The following is a 14,800-nucleotide window of genomic DNA, read 5'->3' as shown; positions in this document are numbered from 1 at the left end:
TCTCTAATTGCCATTATAATGGATCTAGTTATCAGTGTAATAACACTAAAAGGATACCCATGGTACTCAAAAGGAAATACCAATACTTTAACCAAATAGTATAAAACTTTAAGTAATACCAGGTGAAACTATTTATATTCTAGCACATTTTAAGAGAGTGTAAAAGCACATTGTGTGATACTATGGCTGAATCATTATCTGATTTGTCTGCATCTGTTATAGAGAATGATCTTGTTGATATGTTAGGGGTTACCTTAGAAGTGTCTTACACCTTAAATTTAGCACTGGCACATTTTATCAGTAATGCAGTGCACTGAATAATTACCACTATATAAAACCATTATCATCTTTTAAAGAATTAAAACCAATCAATCCACATTATAGAAATATAGAACATTACAACACTGATTGAGATCATTTGGCCTCTTGTGTCTATATGGCTCTTTTAAAGAGTAATCCACGTGATCCCACTCCTCTGTGAGAATAATATGCTCTGCAGCAAGAAGGAATGGAGCTACTCTGAAAATACATTGAAAAGAAAAATATATACAAGCACTGCCTTTACCCAAGATAGTGTTATAGATTCAACATTATGTACAAAAGAAAATTAAGATTTACTAACGTTTCTTAATCACACCTCAGTACAACATGCACAAGTTACCAGCAATTTTTTAATTCAATCATGGGATGTGGACATCATTGGCTGAGCCAGAAGTTTTTTTTTAAACCAATTCCTAGTTGCCATAGAGAAGTCAGTGGTGAGTTTTTTTCTTGAATTTGTGCTGTTCATTTGGGACAGGAAGATCCACAATGCCATTAGGAAGTGAGTTCTGAGATTTTGACCCAACAACTTTGAAAGAATGGTGATATATTTCCAAGTGAAGCTGGTGAGTGGCTTGAAGGGGAGTTTGCAGGTGGGGTATTCCCATGTATTTGGCTTATCAATTATACATGAAAAAAATCGTACTTCTAAAAACCTGCTGACAACTACAATAAAACCTAAGCACTGAAATGCTCCAGATCAAAAGTTAAAAATGATCCTCTCAAGTTCTAAGACATCAATCGTAATGCTTGGAACAAAAACCTTCTTCCAAGATTCATGGATATGTGGGTGTAAACCTCCCTCTCTTTCACTTGCATCTTTCAAGGTCTGGCATAAAACAGAATGAGAGAATGAAGTTATCTCAAAGATCTACATCTCCCGGCTCTTCAACTACGTGTCCATATATCTAGATCCTCAAGCTTCCATTTTCATGTCTCCCACCCACTCAACTTCATGTGTCATGTTTTACTAATCCCGCAGACTTGCTGTCTGCTGTCTTCCTGGCTGGATATATCAGAACTAATGCTTTTCAAGGGAGTGCAATTGATGGTGTATACAAACTTATAGGATATGGGTTTTGCTAACTAGGCCAACAATTATTGTCCATCTCCTATTCTCCTTAAGAAGATGGCTGTGAGTGGTCTCCTTGAACTGTTCCAATCCGTCAGGTGGAGGTACCGCACAGTTCCAGGAGTTTGACCAAGAAACAGTGAAGGATCAGTGATATAATTTCAAGTCAGATGAAATGCAGCTTAAAGTGGAATAAGCAGATGGTGGGGTTTCATGCATCGGCTGCCATCGTCCTTCTAGATGGTACAGGTTAAGAATTTGGAAAAACAAAAAGTTGATTACTCTTGCTCTCTGCTTTTCCTTCATAGTATCTAAATGAAGAAATGAAAATAGGTTAGACTGCATTATTGAGGTGTATAGTTTACACATATTCAAGAAAAGGAAAGACTGGAAGGTTTTCTTAACAAGTTGCTGACAGGTAATGCAGAATAAAATAAAATGTGACTGCTACTTTTCCTTGTTCAGTCCCCTTATTGTCTTTCTGAAGACAAGCATGGATATGATGGGACAAATGGCCACCTTCTGTGTTTGGGAGGTGTTTGATGACATCTGATATGTTTTCTATAGTGCATTCTGGGGAAGTGTGACTAGATTTACTACCTGACCTGATTGCAAAATTTGAATGGCACAGAGTTTACTAGTCATGGAATTATAGTGCTGGAACACAACACTGCGGCTTCTTCTTTTTCACTTGGCCTCAGCAGGTACATCTGGATGCCTTGACTGTCTCATGTTTTCAAGCAGAAATGCCTGAAGAAGATTGGAATCTGAGGTACTCTGCAGAGCTAATTGACATTCCTCAGCTACAACAGGTCAGTCGGAAGTCCCAAGTTAGTTTTCAAAGTATTTAACTCTTTAAATCCAACAGAAGCATGCTACTTCTCCCTTTGATAAATTAGTTCCTAATGAGTACTGTTTAAAGTCCTCAGGCTATTTCCAATATTATAGTTAAGCTCACATTAGAAACTACATGATACTACAATCTGAAACACTGCCTCCAAACTTTCAAGGTTTTTAACTTTAGCTTTTGTTCCAGGGACTGCTGTAATGTTACCAACCACAATCAGCTCGATGCTACCATCAGGTGACAGATCAGCAGGTCCAGTTGGGCTATCTCAAGTCCCCCCCTTCCACTTCCCTGCCCTCCAGACATTAGGAGGTTTATTTATCCTGCATATCCCTTCACCCCCCTCACAAATATCTTACGCTATTACTGCCAAGAAGTGTGGTGCTGGATGGTCATTCCTGGCGAAGAGCTTATGCTTGAAACATCAACTTTCCTGCTCCTTGGATGCTGCCTGACCAGCTGTGCTTTTCCAGTGCCACACGTTTTGACTCTGATCCCCAGCATCTGCGGTCCTCATGTTCTCCTCGTTGATATCACACTATTAGATTAGATTACTTACAGTGTAGAAACAGGCCCTTCGGCCCAACAAGTCCACACTGACCCTCCAAAGAGCAAACCACCCAGACCCATTCCCCTACATTTACCCCCTTCACCTAATACAAATGGCAATTTGGCATGGCCAATTCACCTAACCTGCACATTTTTGGACAGTGGGAGGAAACCGGAGCACCCGGAGGAAACCTACGCAGACATGGGGAGAATGTGCAAACTCCACACAGACAGTTGGCCAGGCGAGAATTGAACCCAGGTCTCTGGCGCTGTGAGGCAGCAGTGCTATACACTGTGCCACCGTGCCACCCAAAAGAAACCTTTGAAATCGATGCCCGGAATATAATACACAACCTCTCACTATTGCTGCGAATATCAACCAGTCCATACCAACCCTCCAAGGAATAACCCAACCTCTGACTAATGCACCTAACACTATGGGCAATTTAGCATGGCCAATTCACCTGACCTGCACACCTTTGGACTGTGGGAAGAAACCAGAGCACCCGGAGGAAACCCACGGGGAGAAAGGCCGGAATCGAACCTGGGTCCTAGTGTTGTGAGGCAGCAGTGCTAACCACTGAGCCACCATGCCACTCCATGCTAGGGAGAAGGCACCTGGACCTTCACCAATGGGAGGAGCCATAGTGGACCAGTGCAGACCTGTGCACACATGTCAACAACACAGCCTTCATCATTTGCATGCAGCCCATTCAGTTGTGGGAGTTATTCACCAAAGACAACAGCCAGATGGATCAGCAGATAGCTTTTGTAATCCATCAGACGCCCTCTTGTTTGTGGCTGTAATAGCAATAGCCCATGCCAAGATGGCACCTGGCATGGCCTGTGCCAGAAGTACGCATGTGTATCTGGCATTCATGCCATTGGGAGGAGATAGTACTCAACTATATTTTGTAACCAGAGTCGGAGCTATATCACCCGAAACATTGTTGGGTAGTGGTCGCAGGGCAGTCAAGTTTCATTTTGCTTTGGGTTTGATGAATTCTTGCTTCTTTAAATCAGGCTGAAGTAGATTTCAGATTTAATTAGATTACTTACAGTGTGGAAACAGGCCCTTTAGCCTAACAAGTCCAGACCGACCTTCCGAACAGCAACCCACGCAGACCCATTCCCATACATTTACCCCTTCACCTAACACTACGGGCAATTTAGCATGGCCAATTCAGCTAACCTGCACGTTTTTTGGACTGTGGGAGGAAACCGGAGCACCCGAAGGAAACCCACGCAGACATGGGGAGAATGTGCAAACTCCATACAGACAGTTGCCTGAGGTGGGTATTGAACCCAGGTCTTTGGTGCTGTGAGGCAGCAGTGCTAAGCACTGTGCCACCGTGCTGCCCACTTGAAATCACTTTGTACTCAGCCATTCTCTTAGGTTACCAAAGAAAGTGTTTCCATTTTAATTTTCAACCACTTGAAAATGATATAAATTTATTATCATTCTGTAGTTTCTGAACTGTTCAGTGAAAGCTGTTAGGTGATGTCATACTGCAGCATAAAATATTAGAGAATTTCTACAGGTCATAACTAATATTAAATGTCTAAATTATCCATAATGTTGACATTTTTATGTACTTTGATAAATTGCTCCACAGATTATGTAATCTTTTCCAAAATAAGTTCGAAGTCATAATATCACAGATTCTCTGGTTTTTGCTTGCAACGTGGTACCTAGATTTACTATAATTTGTTGATCTGTTCATCTTTTATAGAGTTATTAAGAATACTGCTGTTTAATATTTATCTACTTAAGTGGCACTTAAAAATACATAAGTTCCTTATTTGTTGGCAATGAAGTGGCGAACTAGAATAATTTATTATTACATTTAGAAGACGCATTGCAGGTGTCATGAAACAACAGTAATAAATAAAATGGAAGCAACCATTCATCAAACTTATCACATTGATAATGTGAAAGAAGGCCTTCAGTGGTGTCATGACTAACAATTTGGCGGTATTTAGTTTTTCCCCAATGCTTCTCAAATTTACCAAAATACAATCTATAAAACAATAAAAATTTGAAAAAAGAAACTGCTTAGAAAAACTGACGACACCTTTTTCAAAACACAGGTCAGTTTTAATTTGATTTGATGCAACTTAGATGGTCACTGGCTAGAAGTTAAACAATTTCGTATTTTCTGAGATGGGCTGAAGTAAGGGAGCAATTTCATTGCCATAAGAACTAGAAAAGAAAGAAACAAAGCGTTGTGGAAGACAGTGGATTGGCATAAAAGTTACTAACTCAGCATGTCTGACAGCATCTGTGGGCAGACAGCAAAGATAACACTGCATGTCTCGTGATCTTCATCAGAACTGTGAGCAGCTCAGAAAAATGTGGTATTTGTGCTGAAGGGAGGTGCATGTAGGGGTAGGAAGAAAGTCGGTGGATAAGTGGAGATAGAATTCAGAGAGACAGATATGAGAATGGGATTACTGATTGGGATTACTGATGGTTCACCAGAAAGAGAAGCTGACTGTGTGATAATGAGAGCTGAGAGGAGGAGATTGGGTTGGCTTTGCTGAAAGTGACCCATGTCATGACAGGACTAGGATGGACGGTGGGTAATAAAACATGGAAGGATGGAATTACACTCTAAAGGTATTGATCTTGATGTTGGGTCCTAGAGGCTTCAGGGTCCCCAAGTGGAAAAGGAGATCCTGTTCTTCGAGCTTAAGCTGAAGCCCACAGAAACACTGCAGCAGGCCCGAGGCAGAAATGCTCCCACAGGAACTAGGTTATGTGTTGAAGTTGTAGGCAACTGGAAGGTCAGAGTTATTTTTACGGACAGAACATGGGTGTCCTCCAAAGCAGTTACCCAGTCTGCCTTTGTCTCCCTGAAGCCGAGAGACCACATTGTGAGCAGTGAGTGCAGTAGACTAAATTGAGTGAAGTACAGGTAAATTGCTTTTTCACTTAGAAGACATCTGGGGCCTTGGTTAGTGAAATGGGAGGAGGCAAGTGGGCAGATGTTACACCATCAGGGATTGCACAGAAAGGTGCTGGGATTGGAGGAGGAGTGGACCAAAGTGGCGCATAGGGAACAGTCCCTGCCCAATGCTGACAAAGGAAGAAAGCCTTCAGGGCTTTTACCCAAAACGTCGATTTTCCTGCTCCTCAGATGCTGCCTGACCTGCTGTGATTTTCCAGCACCGCTCTAATCTTGACTGTAATCTCCAGCATCTGCAATACCCAGTTCTACAGAGTAGATGAAGTGGATGGATGTGCAGGAAAATCTCTGCTGAATGTCAAAAGATCCTTTGGGCCTTGGATGGAGGTGTCAGTGTAGGTTTTACATCTCCTGAGGTGGCAAGGGAAAGTGTCGGGTGTGGGGGAGTAGGGTGATGGGGGGGCGTGGACCTTATGAGGGAGTCACAGAGGGAATGGTCTCTGTGGTACGCAGATGGGGGTGCAGTCAGATCAGAGAGAGACAGATTTGAATGGTTGAGAGTGGGTAGAGAAATGAATGATCCAAGTTTGTTAACTTGGAAGATAACCACAATCTGTATAAATGAGTGCTGGGAGGACAAAGGGGCATATAGTGTGCATTTAGAACTGTGGCAGATAGATATCAGCGTGGGTGATGTGTGGTCATCAACTTTGAATTCAAAGAGAAGTCAGAATACTTTCTAAATGACAAATGATAGTGGAGGAATATAGAACATGGTGTAAAGGTGCATTAACAACTAAACATTAGTGCACAGGTAAAACAAAAAAGCAAATGAAAAAGGTAGATGGTGGCCTCTCTCTCAAAGCTGTAAGACAAAGAGGAGATATTTGTATTTCAATTATAATCAGTCTTCTCACTTTATGTGGAGTGTTTCCACTCAGAGAACTATCTCAGCTTGGTTTTCGAAAAGACAAATTTGGGACTGGGGAGTGTAGGGTATAGAGTACAGATTTACCATTATAATTTAATCTTTTAAGGCCCAGAAAGAGTCCAGGTTGTCTAAAGGAGGGTATAGTCCCTGGAGATTAGAGCTTGAGGGATAGTCTGCTTGAAATGCAGATAGAAAGGCCAGAATTCTCCAGATGTAAATACTACCAAAACAGCAGGACCAATCAAGAGTGATCAGGTCCCATGTTATCATCACTTGCCTGGACCATTGTGAGTGAAAGGGATCTGGCTAGGCTCACATTGGCATCTGTCAATATATTAAAGAGGTCTCAACAGCTGCAGGATGAAAGCAACATGTAGGAAGACTGCACATCCTTCTTCCTCCCATCCCCATCTCTCTATTCTCAGAATATTCTTTGGAGGTCATGTTGGATACAGATGGAAGGAACAGACTGGCCAGCCTGAAGACATAGCTGCAAGGAGTAGAGGAAATGAGCAGCAGGATTGCACTGGCTGGCATCTGAATTCAGGGCTACTTATGTATAACGGCCTCATGAAGTCTGGCAAAGGTGGCATCATATGACTTTCAGCTGGCAGCCATCAGTCTCTCCCCCTGCCTAGGCAGTCACCTGGAATATGACTCCTCTGACCATCTATCTATATCCCTCTGTAGACTCATTGTGCTCTCTTCAAGATTTGCCTTTCCAAATATTTTTGTGTCATCTGCAAACTTGGCAACAATTTCCTCATCCAAGTCACTATAATATATTGTAAATAATTATAGTCCCAACACTGATTCTTTTGGCACTCCACTAGTTACTGGGGTTGCCAACCTGAAAATGCCCCTTTTATTCCAACTCTCTGTCTTCTTTAGTTAGCTAATCCTCTATCCCTTTTAATATACTGCACCCAACATCATTGGCAATTTTTGTTTGAAGTAGCCTTATGTGTGGTACCTTATCAAATCACATCCAACGTTTCATTTTTCTCTACCCTGCTTGTAACCTCTTCAAAGAGATCAAATAAACTTGTCAGGCATGATTTCCCTTTTATGAAGCCATGATGACTCTGTTCATCCAAAGATGTGCAGCTTAGGTGAATTGGCCAATTGTCCTTCATGTCCATGGATATACAGGTTAAGTGGATTAGCCATGGTAAAATGCAGAGTTACAGGGACAGGGTAGGAGGTTGGGTCTGGGTGGGATACCTTTTGAAAGGTCGGTGCTGACTCAAAAGGGTGAATGGCCTTGTTCCAATTCTAGGGATTCTATGACTGCGTGTTTCTAAATGCCATGCTATTGCATCCTTGATAAGAGACTCTAACATTTTCCCAATGACAGATGTTAAACTAACTGGTCTATAGTTACCTGATCTTTGTCTTCGCCTTTTTGAATAAGGGTGTTACTTTGGCAATTTTCCAAACCTCTGGTCTCTTCCCGAATCCAAAGATTTCTGGATGACTGTTACCAGTGCATCTACTATTTCTGTAGCTGTTTCTGTTAAAATCCTAGGATTACTCCTGTTCTTAAGTTCAAAAGAGACAAACACACTTATTCTTATACTACATTTTCCGGACCCAATACACAGCAAAGATTTCTTCTCTACTCCCTTAAAGCCTGGAGAACACCTGCCAGGGATGGCAGCAGATGGCAATATTCTGTACATGGAATCTTTTAAAGGAGAGAGGGTGTTATGAAGCAGCTACCACAAGATTCTGGCTGACCAGTAGACTTGGTCTGGTAACTGCAGGTGTATTGGAAGAATCCACAAGCTGATAAATAAACCACATCAGCTACCCTCTCTGTGGTTATCAAGTCTGAGCATGATTCTCAAACCCCCACAGGTAGGCTTAGAGGTAGGAACATAATCATGCACCTCAAAGACTCCTGTAGTGAAAAAAACCACAGTCTCTAGCAATTCATTCCTTAAACAGAACAAGAGGTGATATGCTTAGAAGCATTTCCATTGTGTCACAAACCTTTTGGAGTTGTACAGCATATAACACTTTCACTAATAACTTGTATAGAACAGGTGGTGCATTGCGACTTGATCCACCGATGCTTCATTTTGGAAGCCAGATTTGTTTCAACAACAGGCTGCCACCCTCCTGCCTTTTGTCCGATGTGAACTAATCAAATATTCCAAGGTACTCATGGTTTAATTATCAAAGTAAACACTCCTTGCTCCTCGAACCTTTCCTCCTGCAGATTCTAGCAGTTTTACTCCATTAATAAACGCACCTCTTTATATTTCTTTCTGGTCTGCTACTATCTGCAGCATGTGTTTACAATGGCACATAAAAATATGGGGTCATCTTTTCAAAAAATAATTATCCTTAAATTTATTTGGCACAGTTTATTCTGAACTCGATTTCCTTTATTAACTCAGTTATAATAGTCCTACAGCTATTACACCATGTATTGTGTCACTTTGAGGGTAATATAATCATTGCACAGAAAATTAAACCCAAATACTAATCAAAATCCATGCACTTCTTATAATAAAATCTTTTATTGCAATCAGTATTAATAACCCTCTTCATTTTTTTAAGTTGCGCATTATTTGCAAATGCAAAGCATTGTTTATTTGCAGGCTAAACAATCTAGCCACTTCAGAGATGCTTGAAATGGGTGTAAATCTCAAGGGTAAAGTACCGCAAAAGTGTTTTTCCCATATTTTGTCAAAGAATTCTGGGACCATAAGATCTAATTTTGTAGCTCTTTGTTTACACTAAGAAACCATTCTATAAGTATAATTTAAAATTTGCAATTTAGCACAAAATTCAGTCAGACTAGCACATATTTATACTTCCTAACAGCCTATCTTATAATTCACATTTCACAGAAATCTCTTTTTGGACTTAAAGGGAGAATGCTATGAGTCTGCGATTGACAGAATAGCCTATTCCTGTTCCTATTTTCTACATTTTTAGTGTTATATGCTGTTACATCTATGATTGGTTATGTGTGTTTTCTTTAAAGGACAGAAATGTTGGAACAGTCAGTTCTATTACCCAACAGAAACTATTTTATTCCAGCTTGCATAAATGGTGGAACTGTTTTATGTTGAAAGATTGAGAGATTGGGCCTATATTTTCTAGTGTTTAGAGGAATGAGAGGTGACTTAATAGGAACTAAGAAACAAGAACATTTTTAAAGGGATTAACAGCATAGATGCTATAACTCTCATTACCCCTTAATGTAGAGACTAGAACAAAGAGACATTGACTCAAAATAAAGGGCCTGAGATGAAGAGGAAGCTCTTCACTCAAGAAATGATGAATCTGTGGAATTCTCTACATCCAAGAGATGTGGAAGCTCAGTCATTAAATAAGTCAGGTCTAATCAGAAAGGTGGATTTGAGGTTATAATCAGCCATAGTCTAGTTAAATGGTGAAGCAAGCTTCAGGAAGCAAGCAGCCTGCTCCTTGTTCATATGTTTTGTAAGTTTTTGGGAAGGTGGTGGTGTGGCGGTAATATCACTGGACTAATAACCCAGAATGCTATGCCATTAATCTGCAGACATGGGTTTGAACACCATCATGGCACATGCTGAAACTTGAATTCAATAAAAATAAGGAAAAGAGGACTAGCTTAATGGCAACTGTGTAATCACAGTCGATTGTTGCAAAAACCCATCTGGTTCACTAATGTACTTTAGGGAAAGAAATTTACCATCTTTATCTGATCTGGCTCAGATGTGACTCCAGACCTACAGCAATGTGGTTGATTCCCAACTGCCTTCTGGGCAATTAGGATTGGGTAATAAATGCTGGTCTGTTCCAGCATCTGCAGTCCTCACTTTCTCCTAGCCAGAGAATACTCCATCCTGTGAACAAAGAATAGAAAAATCTAAAGACAGATAATGACATGAAAGGATAAGGGGACTGTACAAGAATATAGCATTGAGATAAATGATTACAGCAGATCAGACGATGCTCTTTTACCTTAGTCTCCTGGTTAAATTTCAGATATTTGTCTCTCACTTTATCCCATCATGACTTTCTTTCTGTTTGTATTATATGCCTTCTACTGATTGTTTTAAGCATGGTTTCAGCAATAAAAATGTCATTATAAGCTGTCTCAAAGAGACAATTCAGCTGGCTTTCTGTCTGTAATTGTGAGAGGTGTGTTATAGTAAAGATAGGAAAGAAAAATGCCACTATGTGATTCAATGACAGGGGATGTTCATTCCAATTTGGATGTAGCAGTTAGTCAATAATTTGTACTATGCACTGAGCACACCCAGTTAGATGATGGAAATCATGGTTTACCCCGTTCATTCACATAAATTTTGTACTCTTAAGATCAACATTAAAGTTTGTTGATGAAAAAATATGTTCTGAGAACACAGCAAACAAACTACTCAAATTTTGTTAATCAAAATTTGATTTATCAGGAATCCCTCAAACCATTTGCAATAACTATGATAATGAATAGCTTGTTGCTCTTCAAATACAGCAAAATCTGTGTGCCGACTCTGAAACAATGTGGCTGACCATTTCCATGATTGTAAAAGTGCCAGTTGAGGTTTATTTTTTATTGCTTGACATACTGTGCATTGTTTCATGTGTCTTCTACTTTGTTACCTAATCCTGGCTACCAATGATAGCTTCTCACTGGACCTGTTGTGATATTCATCACCGATTGCAGACCACAAAGATAACATAACTGTGATCTATATATTTCAGGAATTACAATAATGGCTCCCACATACCAGCATCTTTATCAACTGACATCTCACAATTTTAACGTCAAAAAGACCTCTATCCTAAATCTAATATCCATGTTGATCATTCATTTGTGATACAGTCATATGAACCTTCCTGTGATTTATTCATGTGGTGGTGACATTATGGAAATATCACTGGACTAGTAATCCAGAATCTGAATATAATACCATGGGGAGAGGGATTCGAATTCCATCATGACAGATAGTGAAATTTGAATTCAAGAAAATCTGAAATGAAAAGCTAGCCTAATGGTGGTCATCTAACTACTGTCAATTGTCATAAAAACCATCTGGTTCATTGATGTACATTAGGGAAAGAAATTTGCCTTCTCTGGTCTGGCTGGCATTTAATTCCAGACCCACAACAATGTGGTTGACTCATAACTGCACTGGAAATGTCCTAGCATGCATTTAAGCTCAAGAGCAGTTCGGGATGGACAACAAATGCTGGCCCATCCAGCGACACCCACATCCCACAATTCAAAAAAATTCTACCTATTAGGGCAACATGGTTGCTCAGTGATTAGCACTGCTGCCTCACAGCACCAGGGACTTGGGTTCACTTTCAGCACAGTCTGTAACCTCAAGGCCTAGCATATCCCTCACTCAACCATCACCATCAAGCCAGAGGAATCAACTCTCGTTCGATGGAGAGTGCAGGAGAGTATAACAGGAGCAGCACCAAGCACATCTAAAACCGAGTGAAGCCACCAAACAGGACTAATTGCATACCAAACAGCATTAGCAAGTGACAGATAGAACTAAATGATCCCACAACCATTTGATCAGATCTAAGCTCTGCAGTCCTGCCATATCTAGTCATGAATGACATTGGACCATGATACAACTTGTTAGAGGAAGAGGCTCAACAAATATCCCATCTTCAATGATGGAAGAATTCAGCAGATTGGTGAATAACATTAGACTGAAGTATTCGCAGCAATCTTCAGCCAGAAGTGCCAAGTGGATGATCCATCTCAGTCTCCTCCAGTGGTCCCCAGCATCATAGATGCCAGTCTTCAGTCAATTTGATTCACTCCACGTGACATCAAGAAACAGTTGATGTCACTGGATAGTGCAAATGATATGGCCTTGAGAACATTACATCAATAGTACCGAAGATATGTGCTTCAGATTTGCTGCTCCCCTAGCCAAGCTATTCCAGTCCAGTGATAACACTGACATCTACCCAACAATGTGAAAAATTGCCCAGGTTTGGAGGGACACAAAAATCAGCACAAATCCAACCTGGCCAATTACCACCCAATCAACCTACTCTCGATCATCAGTAAAGTGATGGGCAATATCATCAACAGTACTATCAATCAACACCTGCTCAGCAATAACCTGCTCGGTGATGCCCAGTTTTGGTTCTGCCAGGGCCATTCATTACAGTTTTGTTTCAAATATGGACAAAGGCGTTGAATTCTAGAGGTAAAGTGGGAGTGACAGCTCTTTGACGTCAAGGCTGAATTCGACCAAGCAAACCTGAGACAAAGATAATGCCAGGAAGGAACTAGGAGAGTGGAATAGAGTTTCTATAGGAAGCAGGGTGTGAGGATGTATAGCCAAGGTAAGGGTGGGTATCAGTGGGTATATAGTGGATATCGGTGGCCAGCCTATCCCCAGAAAAAGCAGATGTCAAGGAAAGGAAGGGAGGGGTCAGAGATGGACCAGGTGAAAGTGAGGGTGGGGTGGAAATTAGAAACAAAATAAATTAACTTTTTCATGATGGGATAAAGTGAGAGACAAATATCTGAATTTAACCAGAAGACTAAGGTAAAAGAGGCATCATCTGATCTGCTGTAACCATTTATCTCAATGCTATATTCTTGTACAGTCCTCTTATCCTTTCATGTCATTATCTGTCTTTAGTTTTTTTTAATTCTTTGTTCACATGATGGAGATTTTTCAATGAGAGAGGGAAGCAGCACTGATGATATCATCGATATGCTGGAGAAAGAGTTGTAGGTGGGGGCCAGAATAGGACTGGAACAAGGAATGTTCCAAGTACACCCCCAAACAGAAAGGCATAATTGGGGCTCATGTGAGAATGCATGGCCATTCCTTTGACCAGAAAGAAAGTGAGAGGTGTAAAAAGAGCAGTTGTTCAGAGGAAGGACGAGCTTGGCCAGGCAGAGGAGGGTGGTGGTAGGTGGTGATGGTTCAGGTTTTTTTTCTCCAGGAAGAAGCGGAGAGCCCTGAGACCATCCTAGTGGAGGATGGATGTTAGAGGGATTGCAAGTCCACGGAGCCCACAAACTGGAAATTCTGAGATTGGCATAAAATTTTAGTGGAATCCTGGATATAAGTGGGCATGGACTGGTCCAGAGGAGAAAAGACTGAGTAAAGATGGGAAGAGATGAATTCTCAGGAGCAGGCGGAAACAATTAATCTGTCCTGATAAGGGATTTTGGGAAGGAGATAGAATTGAGCTGTGCAGGGTTGGGATACTATCAGCTTGAAGGTAGTGGTGTTGTTTGAGGGATGGGGGGTTGTTAGATTACTGGATAGAACATAGAACATAGAAAAATACAGCGCAGTACAGGCCCTTTGGCCGTCGATGTTGCGCCGATCCAAGCCCACCTAACCTACACTAGCCCACTATCCTCCATATGCCTATCCAATGCCCGTTTAAATGTCCATAAAGAGGGAGAGTCCATCACTGCTACTGGCAGGGCATTCCATGAACTCACGACTCGATGAAGTGAGGTTGGTGACCCTAGTTGATACAATGAGCAGATGTGCCATGGTGGGGTCGTGATCCGCTGGAAATAGGAAGAAGTATCTGAGAGCTGGCACTCAGCCTCTGCAATGTAGAGGGTCAGTATGTCAGACTACAACAGCACCACCCTTACCAGCAGGCTTAATAACAAAGTCAGGGTTGGATCTGAGCGCACGGAGTGCAGTCAGTTCGGTGGAGCAGAGAAATTGAGGTGACGACAGTTCTCATTGAACAGTTTGAGTGCAGGCAGAAGGCCAGAGGGAGGAGGCCAGGTGGAGGGAGAGTGTTAGAGCTGGGCAATGGGGTCTGTGGGACAGGGAGAGAACTCTTGTCCAAAGAAATGGGCACGGAGGCAAAGGTGATGAAAGAAGAGTTCAATGTTATGTATATCTGAAATTAATTAAATTAGGGGAACAGAGGGATGAAACTGGGACCTTTGCTGAGTACAGAACTTCAGCATCAGACATCAGAAGGTTAAGAGGGTTGGTCAATACATGACAGGAGGTGAGGTTGGGCAAGGGGATGGAGTCAGAGGGAAGGGGAGGGAAGGAAAGTTCCAGAGAGCCATGGGTATCTCTAAGTTGTTGCATCTTGTGTTCCATGATGCATGAAAGGATAAGAAAAAGCTTTTCGTTAGCACATTCTGACATGTTAATATATCACCATTCATTCACTCTTGTTTGGTCAAACGCCTGGAA

This window comes from Hemiscyllium ocellatum, chromosome 22, assembly GCF_020745735.1.
Source record: "Hemiscyllium ocellatum isolate sHemOce1 chromosome 22, sHemOce1.pat.X.cur, whole genome shotgun sequence".
Taxonomy (NCBI): domain Eukaryota; kingdom Metazoa; phylum Chordata; class Chondrichthyes; order Orectolobiformes; family Hemiscylliidae; genus Hemiscyllium; species Hemiscyllium ocellatum.
This window is presented reverse-complemented; position numbering follows the sequence as displayed.